Source organism: Pseudopipra pipra, chromosome 1, assembly GCF_036250125.1.
Source record: "Pseudopipra pipra isolate bDixPip1 chromosome 1, bDixPip1.hap1, whole genome shotgun sequence".
NCBI classification, from domain to species: domain Eukaryota; kingdom Metazoa; phylum Chordata; class Aves; order Passeriformes; family Pipridae; genus Pseudopipra; species Pseudopipra pipra.
In genome coordinates, this window is record NC_087549.1 from 33092329 (window position 1) to 33105059 (window position 12731).

The 12731-nt window shown below is 38.4% G+C and overlaps 1 long non-coding RNA gene across 1 annotated transcript in view; it reads left to right on the forward strand.

The window, feature by feature from the left end:
• Positions 1-12731, forward strand: part of LOC135416953 (uncharacterized) — an 82121-nt gene extending 69390 nt beyond the window's left edge. Inside the window, exon 3 of the long non-coding RNA XR_010431840.1 lies at positions 11562-12731. This is a non-coding gene — a long non-coding RNA (uncharacterized LOC135416953). The remainder of the gene's footprint in view (positions 1-11561) is intronic.

Genomic DNA, 12731 nt, shown 5'->3' on the forward strand with positions numbered 1-12731 from the left:
AAATCAGACTACTGCTGAAAGATCCAATTAATTTTGTGATCACAGAGAAGCAGCATGCCTTTCTGGCACAATTTGAACTTGCAAAGAAGGCAGAGAACCAGCATGTCTGGAAACTTTTGCAAATGTAACAACATGCCGCTGCAAATCGAAACAGTAGAAATAATTCTTAAATTTGCATGAAGAATAGCTGTAGAAAAAGCTTTCCAAGGTAAAAGGAGAACCATCGTAGGAATGATAGTCCAGGAAATTGGTATGCTAAAAAGGCATAAGGCTGCAGTGTACTAACCCATACATAGTCAGTGGAATTTATGTGGTGGGATGAAGTCTGTAAATTGCGCTATTCATTTTTAAGGTTATACAGTTCAGAGCACTGTTCATATTGTTTCAATATTAACTGTGGTGAAAATAACTTTTCTTTGTTATGTCTGCACAGGAAGCTTATTTTCCGCAGAGATTCTAGAAGTTAGTTTTATCCTTAAAATATTTCCTACTGTGCATCTTTTTCACTCAGATATAAGTGATTCAGTGGTTTGAATAAAGGCCGAACAGACCATGAATTTAGCAGTTGGTGATCCCCTCCCCGCATGCTCAGGAGATGGGAAAGGATCAAAACACCTATAATTATAAATTGTATGGCATCTCTGGAGAGGCAAGGGAACCGCTGCATGAGATACAAAAGGGTAAAGGAAATGCTTCACTTTGCATTTTGCAGCACTACAAACACAATCTGTGTAGTCCACAGCAGAACATCCACTCTCCCACCACCTTCACTACTAGTCCAACTTCCTCTCAAATCAGTCCCGCTGTACTGTAAAGACAAAGACTCTTTGTATTAAAAAAAAAAAGTAACATGTTTCAGGAGTTATGCTTTGAATAAATCCAAAAGAGCTAAAATATTTTAGTAGAACACCATCAAGTAATCCAACCATCAAATGCATCTCCAGTTCAAGATCACCTGGACTTTTTGCAGTCAGTTCCCCTTGTTTCCTCTTCTGTGAGCAGAGCATTCTCCACTGGGTGAGGGTGAAGGCTACTTCAGAAACACAGGGTAAAAAAAGTATCATTGCTCTCTTGAGCTGCCTTTGGACCAGCAAGAAATAGAGTTTTGAAAATTTTCTTTGTTTCATCCAAATATTTATATGACCAGTCATAGTCTTGCCCCTTCTTTGCAGCTTGGTTTCCATAAGTCTTTTAGTTTATAAGAATGTAAAGACAGAAATAGAAGAAGATTGGATTTATATCCATTAGAATATGAATGAAGGAGCATTTTCTTTCAGCAATAAAAGTAAATTCATTCCCATAGAGTCATAGAATGGTTAGGGTTGGAAGGGACCTTAAAGATCATCTAGTTCCAACTACCTACCATGGACAAGGACACTTTTCACTAGACCAAGTTGTTCAGAATTCCATCCAGCCTGGCCTTGAACCCTTCTAGGGATTGGCAACCTGTTCCAGTGCCTTACCACCCTCACAGTAAAGAATTTTTTCCTAACATCTAATCTAAACCTATCCTCTTTCAGTTTGAATTCATTCCCACTTGTCCTGTCACTATGGTCTTGTAAAAAGACTCTTTCCATCTGTCTGTCTTTCTTGTAGGCTCGATGACCTGCAATCAGATCACCTCTAAGCCTTCTCTTTTCCATGCTGTGCAAACTCAATTCTCTCAGCCTTTCCTCGTAGGAGAGGTTCTTCAGCCCTCTGATCATTTTGGTGTGTCCTCTGGACTCACTACAACAGTTTGATATCCCACCTGTGCTGGGGACTCCAGAGTGGGATGCAGCATTCCAGGTAGGGTCTCATGAGAGCAGAGTAGAGGGGAAGAATTTCCTCCTTCAACCCGCTGCCCATGCTGCTTTTGATGCCTCCCAGAACGCTGTTGGGTTTCTAGGCTGCAAGTGCACATTGCCAGCTCATGTCCAGTCTCATCCACCAGCATCCCCAAGTCCCTCTCGGCAGGGCTGCTCTCGATCTCTTCCTCCCCCAGCCTGTATTGATACTGGGGGTTGCCCCAATCCAGGTGCAACACTTTGCACTTGGTCTTATTAAGCCTCATGGGCCCATGGTCCCACTTCTTGAGCTTGTCCAGGTCCCTCTGGATGGCACCCATTCTTCAGTCGTGCTGTCATTAAATTACTCTTTATGTTCTTTAACTCATCACACTGCACTGCAGTTTTGGGGCAATTGGTACTAGTATACAGACATATTTCAATTTTTTTTCTTTGGCAGCTTTGAACAAGATAAGAATATGATTGTGCAAGGCAGACAGATGTGTTAGATTATCGTTTTCTGAAGTTGCTTCTAATTTTTTCCCTAACAAAATATTTTCTGAGAAAGACGCTGAATGAAATTCAGCCTTGGTGTGGCAACTGGAATTACACCAGTGCCAAAATGAACAACTTGAGGATCTTAATTCCATTCTAGCTGTTCCCTGGGTGGCTTTCCATACCACAATGGATAAGAGAACAACACACTTAAAAAGGAATAAAAAGTCCTACTTCCTTCTCACTAATAGCATGAATTTCTTTTGTTCTCTTTGTGGGTCCCTACACACCTACTGCATTTGGTTCTCCCCTCTCCATTGCAGCTTTAGAGCTATAGTTGAGTATTTTCCTAATGATGGTATTCTTATTACATGCAGTCTGTCTCCCAGACTGTCTTCCCTTCATGTAGATTATTGTGGATCTCAGGAATTGCTCTGAATTGTGGTTGTGGATAGGGAAAACAGACATTTTGCTTGCAGACTGTATTACACAAATTATTCTCTTTTTTTAAGCACTGTGGATGTTTAAAAAGTGTATCAATAGGCCTCTTAGGAGTTTTTGTCTCAATCCAATGTTAAGCTTAGCCGTTGTACTTGCTAATTCTCAGGGCAAAATCTCATTTGTTCCACAAGGCTCTTTTTCTTGTTTGACATGTGTTCTCCGGTGGGAATTCCATCACCCTTTGATTTAATTCTTCCAGATGTTTCATGCATCCTATTATGAGCCTCTTCAAAGAAAGAACAGTCACTGGTCTAGAAAGCAGTTGCATTTTCATTGTTCTGGGGAAAGTAATAATTTTATGCTAGGAAACAGGAGCAAAAAAGTGATTGGGTAGTTGAACATATATGTGTCTATATGTATATATATAAATCAGTAATAAAGAACTCCCTAAAATCTTGTCAGTTAAACCCAATGGAGATATACTACATTTAAGCAGTAAATACATACATAAAAAAATATATTCTGAAGGTAACAGTATCCTTGGGAATGGAAGATTTAAGGCTTTTAACTTCTCCCCTTTCCACATAATGATTTGCTTTGTGTTTGTAGAGGGGTGTTGTTACAAAGAGGGGTAGTTTATTGCACCTGAAAGCCATAATGCCCTCATGAAAGACTGTAACAAAATAGACATTTGTAGAACAGATTCTACATTTCAGCATTTAAAGTGTTGTTACACTTCAAATAAGAAAAGTCAAAAGCATGGCTGGATCTCTGTGCTCACTCAGAACTTAAAGGGTGCTCCTATAATAATTATTTTCCGAATGTTTCCATATTGGCTATTTATATCACTTACTGTAAGCAAATTCACTGCACACATCATTCCTCTCCTATCACAATGCTTTTTCATCACTGCTATAAAACCACTGTTTAGGGATCATTACCTTTCTCTAATTCATTTATGACCTTTAGGTTCTGGAGGAAGGGTTAATTAGTTTGGGGGTTTTTTTCAGAATTTTTTACATCATGTTGTGCCTCTCCTGTTGCTTCAAATAGAAATCACAGCTTAATTTCTCTTCCTCAGCTTTATAGAGTACATCCAGACAACACCCCCTCATAATTCACTGGCCTACACAAGCTCAAATCATTGGTTTATCGATCAGTTATTTTTCAAGAGCCTCTTCAAGCTGCTCTTCCTCTCAGCTGTCCTGGACAGCCATAAATGTTCTTAGCAAATATCAAAATTTCTGCCAGAATTTTATTTCAGTAGAAACACTCTGAAAATAACTTTTATTTTGTCCTAAAAAAAAAAAAAAAAGCACCAAACAGTGTAAATACTTGATATCATAAGCTGTGTTGCTGCTGTGTTACCAAGTCCTGTACTTTTTCAGTTTCAGCACTTTATCTCCCATAACTTGTCTCCAGATTATATATAATAAGAGAGATTTTGCTGTCCTGGAGTTACACCAATAAATCAAGTGAAATTATACTGATTGTATGATATTACAATTAGTCTTTGGTTCAACATTCTTTGGGACCTGACAGTTCTAAAAGCAGAAAATGTTTCCTTCACTTATACATGGTATTGCGAGAGGGACCTGACTGGTAATGGCTGTAGAAAGGATGTGCTGGGACAGCTGTGCTCAGCCTCCATGCTGCTATCCACAGGTCACCTAGATCCTGTCCTCTGGATTGCAAGGAGAACCCACCTTTCAAATAGTCATGTAAGTTCTAGAGCTCAGAATGCTGAGTATGAATATCCCACACTGGAAAAACCACCCTCAAATCCAAAATATCTGTGGAAAAACATTAGGCTGACATGATTTTTTTTTACTTTAGTGCCATAAATATTTTCAAAACTGAACTTCATACTTTTTGCTCAAAGTGGTTTAAATTATATTTACCAATATTTCTGTGAGCTTCATGTTATGAATACCGATCTTTCTGAAATGCAGTATACATGCCAGGCATATATTTGTCCTGTGGAAATATAGCAGAAAGAAAGATTTAGATTTAACTAACTCGAAAGAGTCTTCCAGAAACAGCAGCTGGACACAGCATCTTCAGACAGTCACATCTAAGACAATGTGCTCAGGTCTCACTGTAAACCCAGCAACAACTGACCAAACAAGTGTCAAAAGTTTTTCCACCTGTAAAGATCTTAGTCACTGAAAGAAAGATATGAAGTTTCTTTGCCCTTACAAACTTTTTTTGACACAAGTAGAAATATTTTAGAAAATCTGAGCCATTCCACCCTGTGTCAGCAATAAGTCAAGGTTTTGGTTTGGCAATTATTGACTTAGGTACAGAAGGAGATGACTGAAACCTTCCATGTGTAACTGGCAGTTAGCTTGTTATGGATTATTAGTCTCACAGAAACAACTAGATCACAATCTGTAATTACTTGCATGTGGCAATAGGGACCTTTTTGGTCTCTAATACTGGAATATAATGCAATCTAATGGCTACAGGTGGGACTAAAATAACTTTTCAAGTGTGTAATTGCTCCCTGAAGCAAAATAACTCCTTATGGTCTTTGTCACTTGAAGCCTTTCAGCTGAACATCTTTATTCCTCAGTCACAAGTTACTGAGTTTGATAATGGTCACTTATTTGGGTGGTGATCTAATCCCTGTCAATAAGGGTGACACAAAGAAGATCAGTTCTTTAATGGGAAAGAATGAAAGGCTATGATCTGCAGGCAGCTGCCAAGTAGGCTGGGTTAACACATTAGTCCCTTCTGAACATGACTTTTATGCATGCAACGCACATTTCCATTGGATTATCTGAAGTCAAGTTTACGCCTAGTCTTTTAAAATATATCCTATGTTTACTAAATATGTGGGTTTGTATGGGTGTGTCTATATCCTGATGTTGAAAAAGGAGTAAGATACTGCATCAGAGCAAGTAGTGTCAGTCTTTAGTTCTGATGGTTTTATCTCTGTTTCAAGATATGAATGTTGATATGTCAGTGATTCATGGCGGTGTAACTGTGAGGATCCAAGTATATCCAAGTATATTGTTAGGGTATAATCTTGAATTAATTCTTCTTGCTAACTTTCCTTCACATTCACTCTTCAAGTCTTACACCTAACAATGCTCTTATTATTTAGCTCTTAGTAAAATAATGTGATACATCTTGAAGTGATGTTTTGGGTTGATATTGAGTATCATACATTTCTTCTTCTGGCGATACCTGCTTATTCCCTTTGTCCTGATTGCCCTTTGGTTTGAAGAAAGAAACGCTTTTCCCAGAACACAAATATCTCTGAATTATTTGAAATACTATTACTTACATCTTAGTCATGTCTTGAGGGCCAAAACGTGTTTGGGTTCCATTTTAACAGAAGAGAAATGTTCTTAGAGAGGGGTGTGATAGGCTAATTATTGAGTGACTAAGTGGGGAGGGAGGAACACCTAGGAGGAGAATGTTCCTAGGTGGAAAAGAAGGAAGTTGTATCTGTTACATGAATGGATGGTTTCTTTTTTGAAAAGGATGAGCAGATAAGTCGCAGTGGTCCCAAGTCACCACTTGCCCCATGTGTACTCAAGCCAATGGCTCCTGCTTGCTCTTTCCGTGTTAGCAGACGTTTTACTCTAGCTTGAAAAGAAGAGGGATGACCCAGTGTGAACTGAGTAGGGGGTAAAATGACTGACAGAAGGATTCAGCAGTAATTCTGCATTTCCTTGATTTTGTCAGTTTAAAATTGACCTCTTAACATTAATGTATATTTTGTCATTTATTTTTTATGTCTGATGTACCTACCTTAATACAGGGACAACAGTTCATGCTGAGTGTTTTATACATAATTTATATCCAATACTAAAACCCTTTGTACTGCTTTAAGGGGTTATAAATCCAGTGCAGCCTAGCGGATATGTTAATGCAAAACTCCTGGCTTGCACATTTTACGTGATGTGAACTGCCTATGATTTTCCACCCTAGACATTTTGCCAGCAATATATATAAAAAAAGAGTTACAGAATGTATCCATGAGCAATAGTAAAAGCTGCCTTCTTGGGAATATTCACATCTCTAACAATAATTATCCACCCAAGTTTGGATCGGATATTCATTGTTCACATGATTTTATTATCCACAAAGCAGTGCTATTTCCAAGACTTGTACACCATCCAAAGTTGTGGTTGTAGAGAAGTGTAACAACACTATATCCAATTTTATTGTAGTCCATCGTATCAAGTTAATGACATACTGAGAGTTCTGTTATATTTTGTCTTATTTGTTTACACTTTGGTTAAGATTAGATAAACCTGCTATTATGATACCTAAAAGTCCTCCTAAGTGTATTCCATTGTGTTCTGTGAAATTAATACTATAAAATACATCCCCTTCATCTTTACTGCCCTATTTCTTATTGGCCCTTCTGTCTTTGCACAATGACATTAGTGGTTAAGATGCTTTCTGTATGCGACAAGCATAGTCCCTTCCCACAAAAACTTGCACTTTTTTGAGGTATTTTACAGCCCGTGCCCTTTATATTCTTTGGTTTTCAGCAGCTTGCAGGAGAAACACTAAATTATGATGTGACATAACAAAATAGGGAAAGAAAAGTAGAAAAAAGCAATGTGTGCTATCTAAAGGAGCTGTATTTGCATCTTCATTGCTCTAGAGTGGGCGTTGGCACATATCAATGTGCATGTATCAAAAATACCGTTTCTGTCATGGGATAAATATTAAAAGGAAGATGCAATAGGATTGGATATCGCTTTGGAAACCACTGCACTACTTTACATCTGTGCAAACATGGTCCCCCTATCACCTGGATGGTTCTTTCTTTTTATGCAATCTCCATTCTTCGCATGTCTACAATGGAGCCCCTTCATTAAGAATTTTCTGGGTGGAGACACAGTCATGCTGTAGACCTGATGTGGAAGTAGATAGGCAGATGCCAAATGTAGGCTGTGGTAAGAGCAATGAAAGATGTGGGAAATTAAGCTGGGTTGCATGTAGCCATTTTGGTTGCATTAGGCTCTCCTTTTGCAGCAGGAGCTGGAGAAGACCTCCCGCCGCTCTAATTCTGCTGTACCTAGAGAGAAGAGGATCAGAATACTGTTATTAAGCCTCTGTGTCTACCAGTTTCCCTTTCCTTCAGTGATGCATAGGATCATGGCGTCTCTGGTTTCTCCCCACCAAAACCCCAGGGGCATCCATTCTGTACCACAGAGCCAGCTTTCATCTCCTGGAGAGCGTAAAATAATGAATCCAAGAAAACTGGAAGGAAAATTCTGGAAGCCGGAGCATCATTATTGGTGTTATAGTTTCTCATGAAAGGCTGCAAGGGATCTTTAAGGTTTAAAATAAGCTTTCAAAGCTTTGGTTTTATGTTCAAATAAAATAAAACAAAACAAAAATTAAATGAAAAAGGGATTTTCTTGTGGACACAGCTTCTCTCAAAACCACACAGGAGCTTTGGGAAAGAAACTTGGGAAAGTGTATTGTATTATGTACAACATTTCCAATAGCCCCCAAACTTCCCTTTGCAGCCTCTCATGCAGGTACTTACCAAACCAAACACACCTTGATTTCATTCAGTCTTTCAGGCTCTCAATCCACCCTGTTAAGGGGACAAGCCCTTAAGAAATATATAAATTTACTTTGTAAGTGCTATGGAAACATGTTCAATGTGTAGTAATATGTACACAGAAAACTGTCATCCCATGTAGAGCTAAAGTAACACCACCTTCCTTGTTTGCCAGGGAAATTGTTTGTTTGTTTTCCTGAAGGGGAGCACAATTGCTAAGGCTGTAGTAGACTGAGTCAAAACAGATTTCAGCAAAGTTACATTTCATTGAATTATTTGTGATGGCTTTGATTAATTGCAGATGTGCTAATCAGATTTTTTCAATTTCTTATTAGCTACGGTACCTTTTTTTTCAGGACATGATTTTAGTTCTTTGCTGGTGATAATGTAAACCTGACCTGAAGGCTGGCTTTAGTCCAGCCTTGGCAGCTTGCAGTCACTGAACAGAGGAACAGGTAGCCTCTGGCTCTTTGTTTGTTTTAAAATTTCTCTGATGATTGTGATCTGGCAGAAGAAGACAGATCCAGGTCCCGTTTCATGCAATTGTAGTAACAGGGAAATTTTGTAAAATCCCTTGAAGCCAGTGATGAAAACAGGACAACGTTTCTGTGTCATTACCCTCCACCAAATGCCAAAGATCAGAATCTGTCCTATGTGTTTAGGAAGAACTCCCCTTGAAAATTAATTAAGACCTAGGGTTTTAAAATGTCTCCTATATATATATTTAAGAGATAAAAGGAAAAAAATTACTTTGAGGTTACAGACAACACTTAAGTTAATTTAAGTCAATTCTGTTTATTTTACTTACAGGCAGTGAGATGTATCAGATTTCAACACATCACACACCTGCGTCTTCAGGGTTTGTTTGCTTTCCATCCCATGACTGCATTCAGTAGACAATAGCAACAGTCAGTAAAAGCACAATATTTTCTAAGCTAAAATGAATGAAAATCCACATCTCAGTTTCTAGAGTTTAAGTAAACATTAGAGACCATGGGGGAAATTCGGGATATTGCAAACAGCCCGTAGTTATGCCCTTAGGATGCACAGAAACCACAGTAGTTAATGCCAAGGCATGATCAGTAAGTGCTCATGTTTGCCATTAGGCTGCTGCTGCTGCCGCAAGTCAAGTTGTAACTTTTAGATTTGTGTATTCCTACCTCAGCATGGAATTAATGACAAATTTGAAATTTTCTTTTCAGGGCACAAAAAATTTCCGCAAGGACTAACATGTTTTCATTTCTCTTTCCTCAAATTGATTGTATGTGAGGCTTGACCTCCTGAAGTCAGTAAAAAGACTTTGTTTTTATGAAGCTTTGGATCTGTTCATTAAGTGCGAGAGGGCTTTTGAACAGGAGGGCAGAGCTCAAGGGTCCACACGTGTGGACATCTCTGCAACTTTGTTTCTGTGTATACATGCAGGGGGCTCAGAGGGAAGGATGCAGAAATACTCTTCGTTTTCATTTCAGTTTTTTTTTCTTCAAGAAGAGGGAACCCCTCACTTCAGCCTAACTGTAATTCCTCAGTTCAGCTTTAAGAAACAAGTTACATAAGGAACAATGAAGGTTGTGATAAAAACTGTTAGTTTTTCAATGCATTTTCTAACTGTTTGTAAGCAATTGAGGTCTATTTGGAGGAGACATTCCTCAATTTATCTTTACTTTTTAACTTGAAGTCAAGAACGTAATAAATCTCTCCAAATCTCATAGACATCTTGAGCAGTACCACTGAGGTTCTGTGGCATGCAACTAGCAACTACCACCCATTGCAGCTAATTCATAAAATTACCTGAATGCTGTCTTCTGCTTTTACTATTTTCCCCTTAAATTGTTAAAAATGCAAAAATCAGCTGAAAATAGAAAGAGAATGTGAGGTAAAAGTACTATTAGACTGTGAGGAACTCCCCAGGTACTGGAAGGAGTTTCTAGAAAAGTACAAAGGAAGCCTCCCTTGCTGTTTTTTTTTTTTTTTAAGGTCTTTAAGCTGGAGACTTTAAGCTGAGTGTCTTCTTAAAAGGGAAAGTTTTGTTTTCTTGGCAGGAAAGGCAGGAGAGCAAGTCCTCTAACACCCATGAAGTACAGGGATCAGTAGGGCAAAGCAGCTCAAAACCTCCCCTGGCCTCCATATGAAAAGCTGCTTGACTTCAGTCTCCTGACTGTTGGTATCATGGTTTTCCTTGAAGTCTTGCTGCCACTAGCAGCTAATGTTTTGGAATAGGAGCTGCTATTCCTGTCAATTGTTTGAAAAATGGCATTGGAGCTTCCTGCTAATCCTGGTCAAAAATATTCCCTCTTCTCCTTATGTCAGACTCTTTGCTTTGTGGGGCTGCAACAAGCATCTTGGAAGAGGACACATGTTCAAGAGCAATCCCTCCCACACCTACTCCTGTAATGGGTGTTCAGACTTTCTTTTTCCTCCAACTATCATGCGTTCATCCGTCAGACTGTAAGGCCCAAGGAGAGAATACAGTTACACAGAAGTGAACTTCAAAAGCAGAATTGTTAAACTGTTTCTTTTCTATATGAACTTGCCATGACTTGTACACAAGACACTTTCATTTCCCAAAATGGAGAACGAAGCAAGCAAGAGGAACAGTTGCAGTGGAAACATGCAGATCATGTTCTTACAGACTACTTGTGTCTGCCTTTCTGTAAAACTGAAGCATTTGAAAGACCAGTGTCTCTCTTTTTCTCTCGCTTTGATTCTGTTTGTCTAAGCTCCGTTACTTTATTTTTATTTTCAATTTCATTGCTTGAATTGAGCATTTCTTTTCCAGACAGTCTTTATTCAATAGCAGACATACTTTCTGCACCACCACCTCACTTCGTTGTGATGAAACATCTTCTGTGAGCTCATACCTTGTTTTTTGTTGCTAATACCAGCTGTTGTTACCAAGAAAACCGATGTTAGACCCTGATGATGCTCAAAGCGGAAAGTTGGAGAGGATTATTTATCTAAACCAAAAGTAATTACAATATTCAAATGCAGGATTTTATTTTAGTCCTCCCCACTTGAAAGCTTTGAGTTGTTAATAAGAAGAATGTGATCCTTTTTTTTAATCCCTCTTCTTTAGTATTTTGCCTATGGTAGAAGAGAAAAATAAACATTCTGAACTTTTTCTCACCTATCCCACAGTTAAATTTCTCATATTGGAAAGTTAGCATAGGGGTCATGTGGGATGATGTGAAAAAAATTAAGAATAACCAGGATGATGAAGGATGCTAAAACTATTCAGATCTGTACAGAAAGACAACTGGTCTTGTTGCCTCTAAAACTGCTTGATTACCACTTGCTTATTAGTCTTTTATTTTTATTCCTAGATCACCTGAATGTTTTAGTACCATCAATGATGGATGATATTTTTCTGCATCTCTTCTGCCTCTGCTATGTGGTGAAGTTCAGCCACTCTGTACAAAGGTTATGCCCAGTTAAAACAGCCTGTTAATTATTTATGAGACAGCAAGAAGACCAATGGGACTTCCACTTGTCCTTCTGGAGAAATAATGAGACCATTACAGTCTATTTAACACCATGAAAAACAGTATCCACAGGTGACCTTTCAGAATCATTGCCAAGTTAGATTTATGGCCATCATGTACTCTCATCAAGTAAGAATATCAAAGAGGGGCTTAAAGTTAAATTGGCACTTCAATTGGTAACAGCATCCTTACATTTGATAATAATAAAATCTCTTCATTTTACTTTATTTTATTTAAGGGAGGGAACGTCTCTCACAGGCAGAATCTGATAGCTGGTATTGTTTCTTTTAAGTTCTGGGACCCTACTGAATACTGTGGGTATATGCTGTAATATGACATAGCGATAATGCTGAGATATTGCCATGCCTGTTCAAATAGTCAAAACATCTGTACTTGGAGGAAAATTTCAACGCTCCATTCCTTCAGCCACGCAGTCCCTGAAAGCAATGCTGGATACTGAAAGACTGAAAGCTTTTTTGGTAGTGCTCAGGCCACTGGTATACAAAAGGTGAATACCACGATCACCTCCCAGGGATGAGAATTAACTTAAAATAAAAATTACAGGAGACTTTGTTTTTAATTAGTAATTAAATGAAAGAAAAAACATGGCTTGCCTGTCCTTTATGTTAGCAGATTATACTGAAGTAGATACAATTTCAATCCCAATCCCTAGGTGGGTTTGAAAAGACACGTACATCTATCAGAATGGTGACTATAGGAAGAAATAATGACTTAATCTAAATGCTGAACAAAACAGCACTGTGTAGGACGCATGCAGCTGTGAAACTGCAGATGGAATATCAAGGAAACAGAATCTAACTGTGTATCTTGAAACAGATGTGAAGCAGAAGGGGCATGTTCCAAGCAGCTGATTAAAAAAAAAGAAGAAGAAGCTTTATTGAACAAATTATTGTAATTGATTGCTTATTAAAAAAAATAAAATTGGTGATATACAGTTTCAAGAGTTAGGCTCAGTCCTTGTCCAAATGACTGCTTAACACCATGGCTGCA